The sequence below is a fragment of the Notothenia rossii genome, assembly GCF_949606895.1.
Source record: "Notothenia rossii genome assembly, chromosome: 7".
Classification (NCBI taxonomy): Eukaryota; Metazoa; Chordata; class Actinopteri; order Perciformes; family Nototheniidae; genus Notothenia; species Notothenia rossii.
In genome coordinates, this window is record NC_136905.1 from 9,215,820 (window position 1) to 9,237,230 (window position 21,411).

Here is a 21,411-nt window from a genome sequence, read left to right on the forward strand (position 1 = left end):
GCTGTTGTATTCGTTGTAAATTGTTTTTATTGTAAAGTGTTTTATTGTAAAGTGTTTTTATTGTATATACAGCACTTTGGCTCGACCAAAAATCGTTTTAAAAATGTGCTATATAAATAAAACTTGATTTGATTTAAACACAGAGTAACATGCAGATTGTTCAAATCCTAAATCGGGCTAAACAACACTTTTGGGCTCTTCCAGCTGGTTTACTATCTGTTAGTCTTTGGGAGTTTAAATCATAACAGTTTTTAGGGCCCTTTCACACAGATATTACACCAATCAAATGACCAGCACATCCCGATAAACACATATAGGTATCGACCAAATAAGAACACAAGTCACTCGTATACACACTTATATAGTTGTTATCAGCATATATATGGTATTCTATATGTTTTTACAGGGCAGCAGATGAACACTTGAGCAGAAGGAGACTGCCAGACAAACGATAGGTTGTCTTTTAACAGAGCTGTTGCCACAGAAATGTTGGTAGTAGATTGGGAGAAATTGGGTGACCCCTAGCTGGTAATGTGATATGTCATTTAGCCTTAGCTCGACCCTGTCCCCTCCCAGGGTTCACAGCCGTCACCAGGCTCAAAATGGGCTTCCCTTCCCTTTGTCTCAAGTGCATATTCTCCTCCTCAAAATGACCATCATTTTCTCCCCGGCTGATTTTGGTCCAGCTGAGGTATAATTGCACAAACAGGTCTTGAAGAGCACATAAGCTTAAAGCCACTTTACCCAGCCAACAGTCAGAGCAAGTGAGAGAGGAGGAGAAGAAGAAAAAAACCACAGGGGAAGATGAAAACATTAATGGATAGGTTGCAGGATGGACGGATAAATTGATAGATCTTTTAGAGAAGGTCAAACTTCTGTGCCCACACGCGGGACCATCATGAAGAGAAGAGAAATTGATTGCCGTTCACAAAGGCGCTGAAATGACTAGAGAAATTATTTTCTCGGCAATGAACATTCTAGGAGGTATTGGGGGAGAGAAAGGGAGACTGAGAGAAAGTGCAAACCTTTCTCACACGGTTTAAAATGGCTCGAGCAGACTGCTGTCAAGTGGAGTCGTTGGCCAGAAAGATCATTTAGTTGATCTTCAGATAGATCCTCACCGAGCCGACTGAATGCATGTCTGTGTGTACACATGTGCCTACGTGTATACATACTGTACATGAAGAGGTAAATGATATGAGAATGTCCTTTTAAAAGAAACATTATCCAAATTAAACCATAAAATCAGTTTTTTCAATAACACACCCTCATTTTCTGATCCGACAGACAGGGCAACATCATGTGTCACCGTCCAAAATTGTCCCATAATCCCTGCGTGAACACATGTTTTAGTCATTTGATACCACTATTGTCAAAGATTACTTTTGTTTGGATACCGAAACAAATGGTAAGCGTTGTCAAATCATGGTGAAGTTTGGAAGAAAGAGTCATTACTCTCCTTCAGCAAAAACAAATATTGATTCTGGGAAATTTGCTCCGACAACTTATGCTGTCATTTCAAGGATGGAGGATGTCCTAGGTTAGACATTGTAATTCCTTTTGAGGCAAATGGGTTATTTGCTGGCTACATAAATACAATTCACTTGCCCCTAAAATACTTGCATCCAGGGCAAATAATTTGGCCCCCGGGCCTTGAGTTTGACATCCCTGTTTTAGGGCGACTCTAATATCCAAGTTAATGGACAAAATCAAGTTGTTCTAGTCCTTTGTGAAGCTCAGCCAGAAAGGAGATCAGAACAAAGACTGTCTGACCCACATTAGCTTTGAACACTTTTTGCTCAACAGGGCAACTTTATCTTCAATGCCTATTCGTCATCAGAATTGGGGATGTTGCGTTCACTGTTTTCTGTAACAATTTGACCATCGCACCTCATTCACGCTGCGATTTCAACTTCTCATTCAAGCTTTCTTTTCTAAACTCTCCATTTTAATATTTCAATCTTGTTTTGTGTGAATGAATGAGTGCAACACGAATCCCTTTGAAACAATGCCTTTATCACAGGAGGTGGAAAGTGTGGGAACAGCTGTAGACCTTCAGATGTGGCAGCTTTCTTCACAGCAGTAGCAACAGAAAGGGAAATCGAAGATGAAGACGAGGAAGGGTGACAGTGAACATATGACTCGTGAGTATTGTTTTAGAATCGTACTGCAGATATCCGAACCTACCCTTTAAGTAGCTTGATTTGTTCGGACTGTTGTTGCAGAATGATTACCAGTATTTTTAATTGTACAGTTTCTTTTCTTCAACGTTCTCTCTCTTTGTGTCATCAATGGTTTCTGTCAAGGCCTCCGGGCTCATCACAAGCGTTTTTCCTCGGGTTACTCTGCATTTACTACCACCCTCATGGGGGTGTAAGTGAACGCAAAACAATAAACAAACCAGCCCCTGGAGACTTGAACTAAATGAGTTTCTGCCACATTACAGGAGTCGCAGTACTTTAGCATTCCCCCCACCCCACCCCAAAAGATGACACCAATAATGAATGAACCTGCTCCACTCTCGGGGGTTTGAGCTCGTCTCAACGCACTTTATCTGATGAGTGATAACGAGTGATCCTTTGACACGTGAAGCCTTGTTTGCACCAACTTATCCTCGCACTTGACAAACCTATCAATTCAATTCCAGATTAACAAATCTTTCTGTACCCCATCACCAAAATGAGCGATCCTCCTTTCGCCTGACAGTCCCCCCCAATGAGGCCCCCTAAATCCTTCTCTTCCCTAATGATGCTCAGATTGATGGAGGCCTCCGCCAGCGTTAGCAGCAGAGCAATGGAGAACAGTGGCAGATATGTAGATTGTGGATCGAGACAGAGATGGATCAGGGGGCTTCGTGTGGATAAACAGAGTGAGGTTGATTGCTAGCACAGAGAGGGGCCATTACGGCGAATCCGCACGCTAATCATAATGCATCACTTACTTATTAACCGTTAATTATGGCACGCAAATACATCCCGTGCAGGCGAGCGAGCACCGCCGCCTGCCTCCCTTCTGGGGGGGTGCAGGAGGAGGCCACATTAATTTATTCTTATTTATTAATTTCCCTAATTAAAACAACAAGGCTGTGGAATAGAAGTGTTTTCTGTGGGTGAAACAAATGAAGGCCCTGGAAAAGCGGTCTGAAACCAGGCGTGTCGCGGTGTAAACGTTAAATCATGTGAAGTGATGGTGCTTGTTCAGCTGTTCATTATTAAAATAGCTTTATCCAATTGGGCTGCCCCCTCTTACCCCCTTCTCTTTGTTATTATATCACACAGCGGCCCCCTCTTCTGTCATAAGATACACACACACACACACACACACACACACACACACACACACACACACACACACACACACACACACACACATTTCTACTCTGGTGTTGTGGATGGCAGATCTCAGCGTCGTTATTCAGTAAATGGTTACTTGCCATACGCAGTTTCACAATAAGCCACAATTCCTCCTTGAATGTATCCTTCTGAAATGCCTTAAAATCGGACAGACACACCCCCTTTTCCCCATTAGATTTTTCCCATTAGATTTTCAGATGTTCAAACCCCCTCTCCTCCACTGTACAGGCCTTTTACTGGCGCTAAACTGCTTCTCCAATCTTCTTAAATTCATTCATCTCTCTCGTAGTCCTCCTCCTTTTCTTTTTCCAAAATGCCTTCTCTCAATTTCCTGATCTCTCTCCTCCTCTGTTAGTCCGGGAGTGGCCCACCTGAGCGTGCGGGGCGCGGTAATGGCGTTAATGCTCGGTAATACGGGCCAGATATTATAATCTCAACACTGTCACATAGCGTTAGGCGCGGGAGACTGACGTGTCAATGCCACGGCGAGCAGGTGACGCGCGGGGCTCAGGAAGCGTGGCCCGGTAATCGCCCAATACAGACACATTTATTTTGGGGTTGAATATTTTCACCATGCTGTTTTTTGCTGCAGCGCACCGAGAATTTGGGGGCAAACTTGTGTCAGTCTGCGGATCATTGGAGAAGAACTACACCTTATCTATACCTTGGTGGTGGAAACTCTAAAACAAGGCTTTAAAGAGTTAAGAAAATCATTTTTAAATGACCATGATACATCTAAATACCAGTTGAGGATTTGTACAAAATCATAAATCAGGACTCAATTCATTTGACAAGGAGGGCTTTTTCATATTTATTGTGTTAAGCTATTTAGATAAACTCAGATTCAGTTGTTCTCTTGAGTTATTTGATGAGCTTGTTAACCATTTTAAAATGAAGGTAGAATTCATAATCGACTTCATTTGCCAGGTATGCCAAAACTCACATTTTCAGTATGGCTCCCAATACTCAGAGACACTTCATGAGATATCTACAGTACCATATAGATGCCAACAGACAGCTACACATACATATACCACAACATAAGTGTATACACACACATGAGTTATTATGTAAACAATGGTTCTCCAAGAGCCTTAGTACATCCATTTTACTGTAATGCAATATATCACATTATATTCTGTGCTTCACTGCATGCTGGATATACAGACAAGACGATATGTACAGTATTGAGTCAGTATGAGTCTGTATGGACCGTTTGTATAATCTCTTTACACCTGATCCTTATGCATTTGAAATGTTAGAGGAAATTGCACCTCGAAAGGAAACCAATGCAAAACGGGGAGAACAAACCAACACTTTCTTGTTGTGAGCTAGCAGTGTTGAACATTGCATGTTGGGAGTTTTCCTGGGAGGTGATCTTCCAGCTCACTGAACTCTGTGTTAAGAAAATGTTGAATACATTTAACTGATTGGCTTTCTGTATGAGAGGCTGGGAAATATGTTCACATGATATCAATATCATGACATGACACTAGATATCGTATTTGATTTTGCGATATCATGACATCCTAAATAGTGTTTTTCCTGGTTTTAAATAATAATAATAGCTTGAATTGATATAGCTCCTTTCATAACCTCAAGGTCGCTTTACAAAGAAACATACAAGGACAAGACATAAAACATAAAAAGAAAACATAAAACAGGGGGCAGAAATGGAAGTGTAAGTGAGGGGAGATTGAGTTATTGTTGGAAGGCGATGTTGAACAGATGAGTTAAAAGGCTTCATTGTAAAGTGATGTCATTTTCTGAATTTACCACTAATCTTTACCCAGTTGGTGAATAAATCGACATTATTGAGGATTATTCATCCACTATTGATATTCATTCATATCAAAGTTCACATTGTGTACACATGTTGTGAAAGCATGCCCCAGGTCAACCCAAAAATATCATCACAATCGATATCTTTGGTGCAAAACATCATATTTAATTTTCTTTATATCGCCCTATTGGAGACACACACTTGCTAGTTTAGATGTCATTGGTCCTGGAGTGGCATCTGTCTAAATCCATATACATATTTAAGTTGCTGTAGACTAACTCGGGCAAGGTGTCTGTTCACAGTCAGCGTTCTGCAAGCTGCTCTGTCTGCAGGCCTTTGGCTCTAAATATTTGTAGGCCTTTTTGTGAGTTCAATGGCAGACGGAAAACGATCACTCGGCCGTCCCCAGTTACGCTCTCGTGGGTGCAGCGGCTCGTCAGTGATTTATGCGTGTGTGTAATTGAGTGTTAATAAAAAGTGTGTCCGCAACGCATGTAATTGTGTGTTTTCAGGACCCACCATGTGTGAGCGTGTGTGTAATTGGGTGTTATCGATGTTGTGAGTGTATGTCGGGGTTGAAAGAGCGAACGGACAGGTTACAGAGTGATTGCCGTCTGGAGATGCCTTTAGAAGTACACACCATTTTTATTTGTGTGTCTTTACTTTTATTGTAGGGGCAGGAATTCTTATTGACAATGTTTCAATCTGTTGAATTTGAATTAGGACTTCAAGGGTTCAGGATTGGTGAGAGCTCTCATTGGCACCAACAACCTTTTTATTTTGGGTTTTATTTCATACGAGACCAAAGCAATGCTGTTCAGAAACCTGGAGAAGTGGCTCATTGGAATCAGAAAATCAGTAAATGTTTGACTTATGGAATATATGAGCAGAGTGGGGTTTATGTAACCAAGATTAGCACATGTATTTATGTGTGTGTGTGTGTGTGTGTGTGTGTGTGTGTGTGTGTGTGTGTGTGTGTGTGTGTGTGTGTGTGTGTGTGTGTGTGTGTGTGTGTGTGTGTGTGTGTGTGTGTGTGTGTGTGTGTGTGTGTGTGTGTGTGTGTGTGTGTGTGTGTGTGTGTGTGTGTGTGTGTGTGTCTGTGTTTAGTGTTGCAGTAACATTATTGGTGAGTGTGTGAACAGTGTGTGTGTGTTGGCGATGGCAGTGTATAGAATAGGTGTGTGTGTGTGTGTGTGTGTGTGTGTGTGTGTGTGTGTGTGTGTGTGTGTGTGTGTGTGTGTGTGTGTGTGTGTGTGTGTGTATATATAGTGTGGTGGTGGTGCTGTTTAATTGATGCGGGCTGGCCATCGATCCCTCCCGCCCGGCCTAATGAAGGCCTGATTGGTTTGTGAGGGCTGGCTGGTTCTGCTTAGCTGCCTCTGCCTGCTGCCCTGGCTATCACACACACACACACACACACACACACACACACACACACACACACACACACACACACACACACACACACACACACACACACACACACACACACACACACACACACTCAATTCAACATCATTCTTCTCTTTCTCCTTCTCTCTTAGTCTCACGCTTTGTCTCTGTCTCCCACTTTACATTTCTGCTCCCACTTTCTTTTTGTCTTACTGTCTGTTACTCCTTCTCTCCTTCACTCTTTACAGTGCCGTGTCCATTCTCTGGCTTAAATTCCTAAAAATGACATCTCGATTCCCCATAATTCGCTGCAGAGTGCTACACTCACTGATAATGAAAATCTTCATTCTCTTCAGTTTTATTTCGGTCAAATCTCACCAAACAACGCTCACAATGAACTGTTCTCTCTGTGGGCTCGAACGTGACCCTAGCTGTGTCAGATGTTTGCCTTTTTGATCATTTTGAAAAACTCTGTCGATCCAGTGAGAGAAATGGTACTGACATGTTCCTGTGTGTAGCTATCAGACACTCTCACGGCACACATGTATCCTCCAACACTCTCTGACATGATTCCTGTCTCTCGTCTCCATCACTGTCTCGGTGGTGTTAGTATCGCTGCGTGTCTTTATCTGTCAACCAGCTCACATGTCCGTCACATGTCACCGTGCTTCTCCTGTCATGGCAGTGCCCATAAATGTCTTTCTGTGTCACTACAGACACAGGTATTACACCGCCCTGTTAATGGCTTTGTCAGATGGCCTTTTCACAGAGCCAGTCACGAAGACAGACAGCGGACTGCTATCAGTCTGTGTGTGTGTGTGTGTGTGTGTGTGTGTGTGTGTGTGTGTGTGTGTGTGTGTGTGTGTGTGTGTGTGTGTGTGTGTGTGTGTGTGTGTGTGTGTGTGTGTGTGTGTGTGTGTGTGTGTGTGCGCGTGCATGTGTGTGTGTGTCTCTGCATGTGTGTGTGTCTCTGTGTGTGTGTCTCTGTGTGTGTGTCTCTGTGTGTGTGTGTGTGTGTGTCTCTCCGTGTGTGCACATGTGTATGTTTCAGTCACAGGCATCAGGCTCCAGTTCAGGAAATAAAAGGCCACCCAGGTATCCGCCACAGTCATGTATCAGCAAAATTCCTCCGAGTGGATTTCCAGTCAGCAGCAGCAGTGCAGTCGTTCCACTCTGTCACTGTCCGTCATCCAGCCGGCTTTCACACTCAATAATCTGTCTGATATGTTACTTTAGAGAAAGATGATTGCTGGCAAAATCCTGAAGAAATCACTTAACAATCCAACATCTCATAAATCAAAATTTACATCTCTTCAGACAGTGCCACGATGCCATTAACAAACGCGTATGCATCATTCGGTGTGTGTGTGTGTGTGTGTGTGTGTGTGTGTGTGTGTGTGTGTGTGTGTGTGTGTGTGTGTGTGTGTGTGTGTGTGTGTGTGTGTGTGTGTGTGTGTGTGTGTGTGTGTGTGTGTGTGTGTGTGTGTGTGTGTGTGTGTGTGTGTGTGTGTTTGTCAGGGTCACTACAGTGTCAAACCTAGATGTATATCAGCATTTCCTTTGATAGGAGATTTACAAAAGGTTAAGATAATGAATTTATCAAATAAACTAGCAACTTGGCTATACTACGAGAAATGGGTACAACTTCAGCACCACGCCTGCAGACAGCTCCATGATCAAAGTATTCAACACTACTTTATGGACACCAATCAGGTGGTTTTACTGATTTGAAGACATGAAAATGTAATACTTGTTGTCCGCTTTTGCATTTCCTAGTGTCTTGAACAAATAGTTAGCCATTTTATATATAAATATATAGTTTTAAATATATATATTTAGACATATAAGACATAACAGATCAAACTATAATTCACAGAAAAGTGTGCCTGTTTTCGCCTTTTCCCGTGTCTTAGACAATACAGTTAGATATTTAAACAAATATCCTCTATTTCTCACTTTTAAATCAGGCTGGAACTTTCTGTAATGCAAAGAACAGAATAATCCATATCAGAATAGTGTCTTAGATTTCTCTCATCTTAAAATGTATTTGAGTAAATACTGAACTGAAAGGATTGCAAATCATACTGGCCACCATGTTTCTCTTTTCTTTGAGTGAGGTTTGAAACATGAGGCTGGCACAATTATCTATTTTTCTAATCGTCAACAAACACCCTGAAACCCACGATGATTTACACATTTTTTATTTGGATGTTTTCAACAAACTTCGACAATCTGTTTGCATACGTAGCCCAATCTGCAATAAAAATACAAGTTAGTTTTCTAAAACAACTGGAAACTGTAGATTTAGCAAACTTTCCTCAAACATTCATAAATATTGCTTTTGTACTTAGGAGTTTATTTCCGATGCAGCTGAATACACACTTTCTTAATGGCAGGGTGGGATGAGATTAAGCTAAAATAAGCTGTTTATCATAAAAAGCATGTCCCTAGTGACAGTGTGTCTCACTAAATGGCATGGGAATAATAAGTTATATCCGTCTTTGGCCTCACAGACGCATCGTGTTAGTCGAATCAACTCATGTTTTCTTATTTTATTTGGGCATTGTTGTCGATAAGAGTCATAGGGGACATTGACAGCAGTGTCCTTCAGGGACCGCAGGGCCTCACATCAAGCAAACAAACAGCACAGAACTTATTCAACACGTATTCACCGGGCTCTGTAACTGTGCACATTTCAGCAGTTGCAGTTTGGGAGCAGAAGGGTGTAGTGAGCGCCCAGCAGTGCATTGATCAAACTGCCTCTCAACCTGTGGTGCATCTTTGTTTCACGTCTCTCCGGCTGCTACTGTAGCCCACACCTCTGCCCTCATATACCACAGCCTCCACCTCGCCAGCCTTTCGCCAACAAATACACAACAGCATACACTACGATAAGTGGTGTGTGTTTACAGCTTGTTCATTTCCACTCTCCAACTCTCAGCAGAGGAACAAGAACGGGTGAGAGTGGGAGAAGAGAGAGAGAGAGAAGGGGGCTATCGGGAAGGAGAGGGAGGGCTTGTGGGGAGTGTTTTTGTCCTGGAGAGAAATAGCCCTCTAGGTTGTAATTGGAGGTAGAGAGAGAAAGAGGGGGAGAGAAAGAGAGGAGGGGAGGAAGAGACAGGAGAAATTGCTTGGCTGGGGCTGTGTGGGATGATAGTGTTTTTGACAGGTAAATAAGGCTGTGATTGTCGACAGTTACACTGCACCTCGCTGACCCTCACACACACCGGCCTCCTCCATCTATATTTCACTCTGACACACATGCTGACTCTCTTCCTTCGCTCTGCCGACACACACACACACACACACATTCACGCGTGTGCACGTACATGCGCGGAAACTCACAAACGCTGATGTTATCATAACTTCAGGTTCGTTAATACGTCGTAAAATGCACACGTTTAGTGTTGAGTTTTCTGCAGCTATGACTAGTTTACCAACTTCCTTCCTTGTTCAATGACACTGAAATTCAACTTTTGTTTTATAGAGGCATCTCACTTGTCATTTGTACAGGCCAATGGTCCGTAAGTCCATTCCAAAACACCTCTTGCATGACACAAACCTATAGTTTCCCATATAATGGTTTGAAATGTGCAACAAAACAGCATTTACTATTATACAATACATACAAATCAATAATTCGACAATGTAACTTCAGCCTCAAAAAGCTTCACAAGTGGAGGATACACTGCAAGGTCATATTATATTGCATTGTGCAGATGTGTATGTTATCATAGTAGTCTAACATATAGAATCACCTTCATCTTTATATTGTTAAATGTTTATTCTGAGGCAGATAGACACCCTGCGTGTGTCTCTGCAGTAGTATCTCTTCTTCCTATCCCTTTTCCCTTTCCTTCCATCTACCCATTCTCTTTTATCAAGTCAACAGCCGTCTCCCCCCCCTCCCCTCGTGCATGCCTGCCCTTGCCTCCCTCCTTCCCCCCCCCCCTCCCTCCCTCCCACTCTCTCTCCCTCTCTCTCACTTCAATCTCAAGTGTTTTCAATTTTATTCTAGAGTGGAATTAACTACCCCCGATGTCAAATTGCCGACGAAATCGATAATAATATCTTTACAAAAGAGGATATTCCAGTCTCTCGCGTCGGCTTTTGAAAAATGGAAAATTTAGCCGAGATTGATTCATTAGTTGACACGTTATAGGACGGTATAAGTATTGATCGCGGCCTGTCATGTCCCATCTCGGCTAATCGAAGCTGAGGCGCTCTGTCGATGGGCGCATTTTTCATAATTCCGTCGCCGGGGAGAGAGAGCAGCCGGCAGAGGCGACTGCAAGGCAAAGGGAGAGAAAGAGGAGAGGATAGGGGGGAAAGATAGACGGGGGGAGAGAGATGGCTTTGGGGGGGAAATAGGTAGGGGGCAAAGAGTGGAAGAGCAAGAAATAGAGTGAAAAAGAGGCATGGGGTAGTAGAAGGGAATAAAAGGAGGGGAAAAGGAGATTTTACGCGCCTCTATAGTGTCCGTCTCCAGCCAGAAGGCCAGGGGTGAGCCAGAGAGCCAGAGAGGCAGCCACGGGAGGAGAGGCTATGTTAATGCTGCAGGTATTGGGGCGTAGATAATTAATGCATTAACTAATTAAAGTCAAACGGGGGAGATAACGAGGTGGAGGGAAGTGTAAGGAAAAGGGGAAAAGACGACGGGATGAAGGGAGGAGAATTAGGGCGACAACAGGGGAAGAATGAGTTTTAATAGCGAGAGAGGTGTGAAAAGGGAGAGATGAGAGGGGAGGGGTGAGGAGGACGAGGAGGGGGGGGTGAAATAAATAGAAATTGAATGGCTCGGGTGCGAGCAGAGAGAAGTTCTGAGGCGGAAAAAAATATAAAGAGGTGTGAGAGAAGACACAACGACAATGATGGAGAAACTTTTGATAGTTGTGCAATTCGTTTGGAAAGTTGGCATTGGCGTGCTCAGGACTTATAAGTCCAACATAATGCCACTCCTCTGACAGTCTTGTCACGAGTTGCACAAATCCAGGGGGGCCCGTCAATCAACAAAAGGAGGTTGTTTGAAAAAAAAAAAAAGGAATGGAGTCTACCTGTTTGTCTTTTAGTGCAAAGTCTGAAACCCCCAGACTCTATTGTCCTCTGTTGGATATAGAGCACTAGATTATATGTCATCATATAGCACAAGGAGACACAGGTTTGGAAACAAATACAAGAAGGTGCACTTGTAATGGCGCCCTGCACAGAAAAATCCTGCAAAACACAATATAGTCTGCTAATGCATTGCCTTTCAGACCATCTAGTCCAGGGGGGTCAAACTCAATTTCATCACGGGCCACATTCGCATAAAGGATGCACTCAAAGGGCCGGTTATAAATATATAATATATATATAATATATATATAAAATAATGTATTACATGACATTATTGCCTCTGAATTGGATTATTATCGGATAGGATAATAGTTAGTAATTAACTTCGTCTGAAAGCAGAAGTCCAAGGCAAATAATTGCAAGTCTCTTCAGTGCGCATGTCACAAAACGAGATGCATTGTGGGACATGTAGTTTATGGGCAACCTGCTTATGTAAAGTGTCATGTAATCGTATAATAAACGTATTATATTATTTGCAAGCTCTTGCGGGGCCACATCAAATGAAGTCGCGGGCCGGATTTGGCCCCCCGGGCCTTGAGTTTGAGACCCCTGATCTAGTCCCAGTATATTATAGCTGACCACATTTTACAAGGATCCTCAAATGTTTCTCAAATAAATTTCCAGGAATCAATTCATCCACCATAAACATAAAATAAACTGCAGTCCAGTAAGATGCAAGAGGTTTTCAAAGAGCCAGTGGATCCCAAAGGAGCTAATCTTTTTGTCATTATATAATAAGTCTTGGCAAAAAGAGGCCATTTGTCTTGATAATTTCTTCAGTTTGATTGGTTTTGACCGATGTATGCAACATTTATTTGTGCACTTTTGTCTTTTGGTCTTTACTTTTGTCCTCTATGACATAAAATCAATCTATATCTTGCTATGTTTCTAGAACCAGCCCTGCAGGGACATAAATGATAAGAGAAAACCGTAAAGGAAAACCCAATACAACCGTTCCCAGAATCACTACATCTAATTGCAGGTCATTTGACTACTGTCTTTTATCTGTGTTTCTTCTGGGTTTGACCTCTCTTGCTAATGTTCAACACATTAGAGTCTGTATTTCTGCTCCTTTTAAACACAGCATATTTTAATAACACAATGCTGGGTCAATACGTGTCTTTGTGAGCATGTTTTGATGAGAAGCAAACCCACAGATGTGCTGAAAATGACACATCAATTGTCAGAGTGAAGCTGGAGCTCCAATGAGTCTGCTCTCACATCACAGGCAAAGCAAGTGAATATCAATCCTATAATTGATTTTGATAAACTAACATGCATGGTGTGAGGAAGTCCTCTTGCATTGGGAGAAAATGGGGAGTGTGTCCGAGAGGCCACCCCCCAAATCGGCAATGATAAAAGTGGAGCTGAAATGGATTGTGGGATGGAATCAAGAGAAATGAGATCCACCAAATTAGAAGAGATTGGCTTGATGGACTTGGATTAGAAGGAAAAGAGGTGTGTAGGGAGGGGATGACGAGAAAAGGAGGAGAGTAAGGGAGTGAGTGCATATGTGGAAGATGGGGAGAAATGGAGGGGTGGGGGGGGGGGGGGGGGGTCTCGGTACTTGGCAGTCTCTGGGTATCTCAGGTTCTCTCCGGCCGGGAAAGCGGTCGATATTTAATTGTTATTGCTAGCATGGAACGCACGGAAGCGGGGCCTGTACGAAAATTTCTCATTTATTTGGTATTCTTGTTTTCTCTCCTTTTCCTCCTTCCACCCGCCGCCCCTCTTTGCGGGGTGAGGTGGAGGAAAGTGAGGGGAGGTAGGTGTGGAATTGGGGGTGGGGGGGTCTTGTGCGCGCACTGGGGGCAAATGGAGAAAGGGGATGAGATCCTTGGATGAAATCTGAAGGGGGCGGGGGGGGTGTCCCCTTCTCCCAAGTTTAGTTTCTGTCCCTAGACACATCGTATCTAACCCCTCTTTCACCCCCCCCCCCCCCACACACACACACACTCCATCTACCCCCACCTGTCCAAAATGAAAAAGCCGTCATTTTCATCAAACGTCCAAAACCAAATATTATCTACACTCCATTCCAGGAGATCGAATGTTATTTAAGGGCGACGGGATTCGCCATCTGTTTTCAAATTTCATTCCTCCATGAACTTTATTTTCCCCTCGACTTTGGACAAAATTATAACCCGATCGATCCGCTTTCTGGCCTCCTCCCGTCTACATATATTTGTGTGGGTCAATTGTGTGTCTCACGTCCACGGGAACAAATGCACCACACAGTCTGCAGCTGATATAAACTTAAATGCAGCGAGGTGGAGATTCAGGCTCAGCACCTTCTCTCTTTTTACCTCCCCCCTCTCTCTCACTCTGCGCTCTCCTCGCGGATCTCTCCTCTCACACCTGCCTCTTCCTCCCTGCTTTCCTTTTTTGTTTATATTAACTCCATCCTACCGATTTTAGACAGAAGCCGGAAGCAGGAGGAGTCCCTTTTTTTTCCTGTCAACTTTGTGTTGCTCCGAGCCGAGGACAACTTTTCTCTCGCTACAGTCCTGCGCGCTGCTTCCCCTTTCTCCCCTCTCTCTCCCCCTCTCCGGGCGGTATACTCACTCACATTGCCACTCATACATCATGCCAGAGTAACTCTTCACCTGTAGTTTAATGCAGGAGGAAGGATGCGCGGTCCAATCTGTTAAACTGCCCAGATTACCATCAATCCTCCGCGCACATCAACAGGATTCCCCGGGAGCTGCTGGTCAAGTCAATGAAGGAGCATCAGTAAAGGTAAGCATCCTACTTCCTTATTCTGTTACGGACAAGTGGCTTTAATAATTGGTCAGAAATTAGATTCTCATGAGGGATTTAATGCACTTTGGTGAGAGGGAAACATGCGCACCTCCTGCAGAATTGTGTTTATGTTTACGCTCGCCAAACAGCGCGCAGTATACGTCTCTTTCCAAATGCATTGAGCAACAATTCCAAAAAGCTTTAAAGTGAATATTGTGTGTTTTATTTCCGATGTTTACAATACTGTGGCTTTAGGGACCGAGGCTTTCATGATAGAGGTTGATGCGAGGTAGATGTCAGATACAAAGTGAAAAAGTGGTCAGGGCAGTGGGGTATGAACTTCGGGGGATATGATATTCACTTCAAAAAAGTTGTCGGAGTCAAATGGCGTAAAGGTGGACATGCATGCATGCGCCTGCGCAGTGTCGTTATAAATATGTGTAGATTTAGTTATGGTATGGATTAATACTGCATGCGTAAAGGTAACCATGCTGCTGCAGACTCACGTAAATACACTCTCACAGACAGTAAATCAAATTGCTATATCTCTATTTTTTTCAACCACATGATATAATGCATATGTTACAACTGTATATCCCATACTGTATACCGCTTTTACATCCCTAAGCCCAACACATAGGGTTCAAATTGTACTTGTGGATGCAGTGATAAAAGGGAATTTCACTCGGTTTAAGATCCCAACATAATATTGTTGTGGCCCGGGGTGGTCTGCTCAGTTTTTGTGATTATGAAGAGCTCAAAAGAGAGAGCAGTGAGACTGTAATCTTTGATGTCCAACTCGTGTACACACTCTGGAGCTGTTGCTTTGATACCGAATGGGAGACTGACTCTGTGAACTCCTACAATGTTTGGTTGAGTTTATATATCTTTGTGAGCTTTATGGTATCTTTCTGATTTCAGTTTCAAAACAAGAACATGTGGCTCAAGAGGTCAAGGTCACATGGGCTCTTTCAACACACAGGCCCACATATAGGATACACAAGATCCTAAAGCAGATTGCTGTCTACATATTTTCCCACAAAGATGTACCTCAACATTTAACATTGCCGATATTCACAGTCTTTTGTGAATGTTTTCTTATATTTAACCAAATTATCACATTTCATTGAAAGCACTAATTATTTACTACACCGCTAATCATTGTGAATATTATGAAGAGTGTAAACATGCTTCCCTCATGCGTCTGGATCATTTTCCTGACATATAAGGCGTCCAAAAACCCCCCTCTGGATGTTGTCAGCATGACCTTTTCATTGATTTCAAATTCATGTCACACAAGGTCAAAAACATCACTTGTAAAAACTGAGATGGCTCTGGCTGATTTTCTCATTTATAGATCAAAATTCATTGTGCAGCGGGAAATTATAGTACTCTAAATGTGCTGGGAAACAATGAATGTCATGTGTCCGTGTACGCCATGCAGTTACCGATGACAAATGGGACTCGGTGACAATGCCACATTACTGCCGCTGTTTTCAGCTAAATAGGTGCAACACTGTCATTGTGTATAGGCTGAACACACACATGAGCTTCCATCAAAATCTATAATCCAGTATACACTTGATTTGTAACATTCCTACTCAATCATTAAGGCAGTTTTCCCTTTTTTTCTCCAGTATTTTGCAGCTTCAACCATAGCATTTCCTTTTCAAACGCCACCGTGATTTATTAAATGCCATCCATATTTCAGTGACAGGAGAGGCAGCTTTTCAATTTTTTTTATATCATCCATGAAATTATCTACAATGCAGCCTGTTGAGATATGTCCCCATCTTTAGATGAATGTAGGGAAACCTCCTATTATCAGTGTACCCTATGTCGTAGATGCTTTTGTACACTATGCCAAAAATGACATCACATGCCAAAAGTCGGAGACCTGACCTCGTGTACACCTGAATTGGCTTTTATCTCACAATGACATAGACCATGTTGGGCGTTATAGGTTTACATTTTCAAATATTCAGCCATGCATTTCAGAGTTTTTCTTCTTTAAGCAATTGAAATGTAGCAAGTTAGCTTTGCTTAAGACCTTGTAAATCCAAATATCTCCCTTTGTCATGGGGAGAATCTTCCTTTTTTTTCGACTGGGGAATGTTTGGATTATTTGGGATCGGAAAACCTGGACATGTAGTCTTTAACTCCGGCACCCAACATGCGGCGAGGGACCCCGCCTGAGACTTATAAATCCAAAGGAATTTAGACTCCAGAAGTCTCCAGTGGGTCACTGACAGGAAGATGATTATTCTCCACTGCAGTCTTCTTCTATCTCTCCATGTCCATGCCAATACCCCAGCAGTTTCCCCCTCTTCCTGAATGAACTTTTCCTATTGACACTGATAATGTGTTAATCAATACGGCAGTTTTGTGCTTATTCTAAACCACATTATATCCGCACCCCGCCTATGAATCGAGGCTCCGTGAGGGCCCACTGCAAGTGAGCGTCCCTCCATTGATTAGGTATTAGCGTCACCACCTCCAACGCCCAGCCACTTGTTTGCAATCGGCGCTCTATTTCGGAGGTATTCAAACGATCACTAAGCACGGCAGCCAATATTTATAGAGGCTTTAACAGGTTCATTATAGTCAGTGGGGATGGCTCCTCCGAGGGATGAAGCACTCATAAAGGGCCCGGCGGAGTACGTCCGCGTCCACTGAGCGTTTGACAGTACAGTCAATGACTCCAATCATTCCTCATCTGCTTTATGGCCACAGCGACGTTTATAGCTGTTATGGGGTTAAAATAAAAGCATTAATGGATGCGAAGGCCAGGCACTCTGTTCAGCGTGGTGCTGCGTTTACTCAAGGGTCACTGTGTGTAAAGTCCATAATCCACTCTGTGACAGTTGGTGCCACCCCGGGGTTTTGCTGTTGCTTCAAGAAATGCACTTATTTTACTTACTGTAATGGAGGACTCTCGATTTCTGAATGTATTTCTCTCGCCAATAGGTTGGGTTTTCTGTTTGGTTAGGTGTTTTCTCTTAGCAGGGTTACGGCAAAATTGTTAACGTGACCTTTTCTAGCATTTCTAGCACTAGCATTTCCCACGAAAGAACACATTACACTTTGGGGCAAATTTGAATCACGGCGCAGATACACTCAGTATTTAACATTGTTGTTCACATGCAAGATAGAAAATGTCTGACGTTGAAATCATATTTGACAATGATTTGGTCCAAATACTGTACTTATCCTGCATACATTCACATTGACAAAAAACGACATTTCTTATTGAATCATCTATCAATAAAACGTTCTGATGTTCAAGGTGTTTGCAGTAGTATTTGCTGGGAAGTAGATCTGTAAGAAAGTCTTTTTTAGATTATCTCTATTGTACCACGTCTATCGCCAAACTTCCTGCATTAGTGGGCAGCATCGTGCCATTGACTTACACTCTTGTTATTGCACTCAATGATGCACACAATTCTCTGATTACAGTATGAGGAACTTCAAATAGTGCTCAAATGTAGCTTATCGTTTGTGTATTTCGTCTTTTAGTTTACTGGCACAAATGTACGTTTGTGTCCACTCATTTCACTCCTTCCTTTTCGAAATCATCGTTATTCTCTTCAGCGCTCTTGAGCTTCTGTTTGAATTACAGCTCTTTCTTAAAGTACCTTTTTGTGTTCCCCAATCCCATCTTCCCTTACACACCCAAAGCGTCTTCTTTTTTAGACAGCATGCCCCCTGTTTTGGAGTCGCTGACCCCCCTCGGCTCTCTCCTCTCCCTGCCCCGACTCCCACTTAACCCCATATTTCACAGCTGAACTACGGCTAATTTCCCCCCAGTCCTCCGAACAGCGCTCTCTCTACTGCCGGAGCACGCTTAATTACCCACAATTAAAGCCAAACGCTAACGAGAAAATTGCTCTGTTATGAAATGACTTCAAAAGAACTAGAGTAAGTAGAATGGATTGGAGGAAAAGTTGGGTGTAGCCTCGGGTAGCAGGGAAGCTTCTGTGCTTATTTCCCCCTGTAGCTGTCTCAGTGGAAAGCAGTAAGCAAAGAGTCCGCCGGCTACACCCAAAGCTGGAGAGACTATTCAACAGCTAAACTCAAGTGTTGGTATACTAAGAAGTATCCATTTTAGTAATGGGATGAATCATTTGAAGCTTTGTTGTGAGAGTGGAAAATACTTTGGTCTCTATAATCACTTCAAAACGTGTTCAATATATCTTAACTTGCATTTCATGTCACCTAAAGAAATATTTTCCATTATGTCTTGTGACTATAGAGAAATAATGGCAGTGACTGTAGCTGGTGTGACCAATGGATTTGGAATAGATCGCCTGCACTCTGTATGATTGAAATTATGGTTGGTCTCCAAGCTGATGCTTATTACATTCCATGTATTGAAAGTGGCAACCTGCAATCACTGTACATGCCACGGTCTTTGGAAGTCAAAGACATATCGCACCTGCTGTCTATGTATTTATAACGTAATTGCACCCAAGATTAGATGCGGTCTCAACTGACCATATGGAAAACCTGTTTTAGCAACACAACACATTTTATACAAACTTAAAGTTTAAGATAGGCTGTTCAATCCAATTTTAAAGGCTTCTTTCACCTAAACAATCAACGTCCAGAAAACGATGAGTCTCTCACTTAAATCTCCTATCTAGCAATGCAAATAGGTGTTTTCATTTACCTAAGTTTTAGAGATATGTCAAATATTTGCCACGTTTTTTTTTTTACAGTGAAGACCAATTCCATTATGGTGCTCTCAGCAATATAAAATAACACTTAACTAAGGGACTGAAAGTATTTAGCCACACCAGTGTCATACTAACAATGACAAAGCTAACAAAATGCAAAATGCTAACCCGAAGTACAGCTATTAAGCTTTAATTGATAACACATTTAAACGGTTGGATTAATTGTTGAAGGTAACCCAAGTTATTACAATTCAACCGTAGGGGTACATAGGTTGTTGTTGAGACACTTCACTCAAAAGAATAAATGTCAACAGTAGCATCACTGCGAACCACCCGAAGACTTTCAAGACACCAATTCAAACATTGCCGCTGATAGAGAAACGTCATTAGTATCGCTAAGGATATCAGCAGGAACACCTCTTTTCAGACATGTTTTTGGAAAGACAAATTGCTGTTTGGATTTTTACAAGTCCCATTTTTCATTGTCACCAAAATTGAAACTCCCTTCACTTCCGTTGAATTGGGGCAGAGCTGAAATAAACCAAAACTACCTGCATGTCTAGGTTGAATAAAAACACAAAAATGTATTTATTCATGCAGCCTTTTCAAGTCATATTTCTAGGTTGCTTCACATAAAAACTCATGATTTTAAAAGACTGACAGAAATAAAATGGCTGATTGGTGCCACCAGAACAAACCGTCCTCCATTTAACAAGGTTACGCTGCAATCGTGAACACATTCTCGTAACATAACAGCATCATCTCGTGAACCCTCGCTGAAACAGCCTCCTGAGCTGAATTGAGACACCCAGATGTTAGAGAGTATCCGGCACAATATACCTGACCACAGACCCTGTCACAGAGGAACAACTCAACCCCCCAACCCCCCCATCAACCTCTCAACCCAATCCAATCTACAGCCGGCAAAATGAAACAAATAAACACTAATTTGGATTATTTACGTCCAGTTCACAGCACATGACGCAACATATGAGCGTGAAGGGGGAAAAATAGCTATATGTTGGGTGGATAATTGTACCAGTGGTAGTAATAAGTGCAGCGGCTACAGTGATAACAATTAGATTTGATTTCATTTGAGAATGCCTCCACAGCTGCTCCCCACTCACCCCCTTAACCCCCTTCTTCCCCCTTTCCCCTCCCTCCCCCCTCGCTCCTCTCCCCCTAGATTAAAGTGGGTGTGTTAATTCCGTGGTGTAGCGATCGAACAGCTCTGGCAACAATGGGAAATGGGCTATTGATCAGAACAGCTCAGATTAAGACTAGGCAGTGGAGCTCTTTCTTGCTCTCTTTCGCTTCCTTTTCTCTCCATTTCCCATCTTCTTCTGCCTGTCTGCCTGTCTGTCCTGCTTGTGTCATCCCCCCCTCATGCTCCCTTTCACACCCACAAAGAAGAAGAAAGACTGTTTGCATGTAAGAGTCTATGAGGATGTCCTTGTCCTTCCTCTGTTTCCCCTCCTTTGCTCTTCCTGCTCCCCCCTCCTAATGCATGTGGCTATGCTCTTAAAACCTTGTATTTTAGCTTTTATTTTAGCTGAAAGATGCATAGAGCAGACACATTTATGTAGTAGCCTCAAGCGGAAACACAATGCACAGACTGTGAGCCTTTTACCAGTTCACTCTGCAGCAATTTGACATCCGTTCACATGAGATTGTATATCAATCAGTCACAGCGAGGCCCCTGTGTTGTGCCACAATTAAAATCCGCCCCATCAGAGCGGCTCACATACCAAAATTAGCTGTCATGATCGGGCTGCGGGACAGAACACATTGGATTTGCATTGAATAGACATAAAACATACCAAATGTGAGGAGACAGTAAATCCATACAGTGAAAAGTGAGCTAAGAATCCCTTGCTCTACTTATATTAATTAACTCAGTCAATGGGGATGTGATAGGTCAGTTATTCATCCTCTTCCAGCGCCTCCCCACTCTGTCACATATACCTCCCAGGTGTCAGAGGCTCCAGCTGCTGAGCATGGATCAGTGGGGAAGAAAAAACTCCCCGCCGAGGACATCACAACACGCTGGTCTGAGATCAGTGGTTAGGAGTTACTGGCACGTTTCAGTGTGTCTGCCGCTGCTTTTGTCCTCTTGCATTTTAGAGGTGACAAATGCAACAGACACTGCATACATGTGGAGATACTGTCATGCACCGGCAGCACACACACACACACACACACACACACACACACACACACACACACACACACACACACACACACACACACACACACACACACACACACACACACACACACACACACACACACACACACACACACACACACACACAGACACACACACACACACACACACACACACGCACAC

The 21,411-nt window shown here is 42.9% G+C and overlaps 1 protein-coding gene across 12 annotated transcripts in view; it reads left to right on the forward strand.

Annotated features, from left to right (window-relative positions):
• erfl1 (Ets2 repressor factor like 1) overlaps positions 1-21,411 on the forward strand; it is a 97,421-nt gene that overhangs the window by 30,312 nt on the left and 45,698 nt on the right. For 8 of the 12 annotated variants that reach the window (XM_079692918.1, XM_079692911.1, XM_079692907.1 and 5 more), the window contains 2 exons: positions 2,024-2,144; positions 14,256-14,382. The exons of 1 other annotated variant lie outside the window; for it this stretch is intronic. The gene's annotated coding sequence lies outside the window, so the exon portion shown is untranslated. The remainder of the gene's footprint in view (positions 1-2,023; positions 2,145-14,255; positions 14,383-21,411) is intronic. 3 more of the 12 variants (XM_079692912.1, XM_079692904.1, XM_079692915.1) reach the window with 3 other exon arrangements.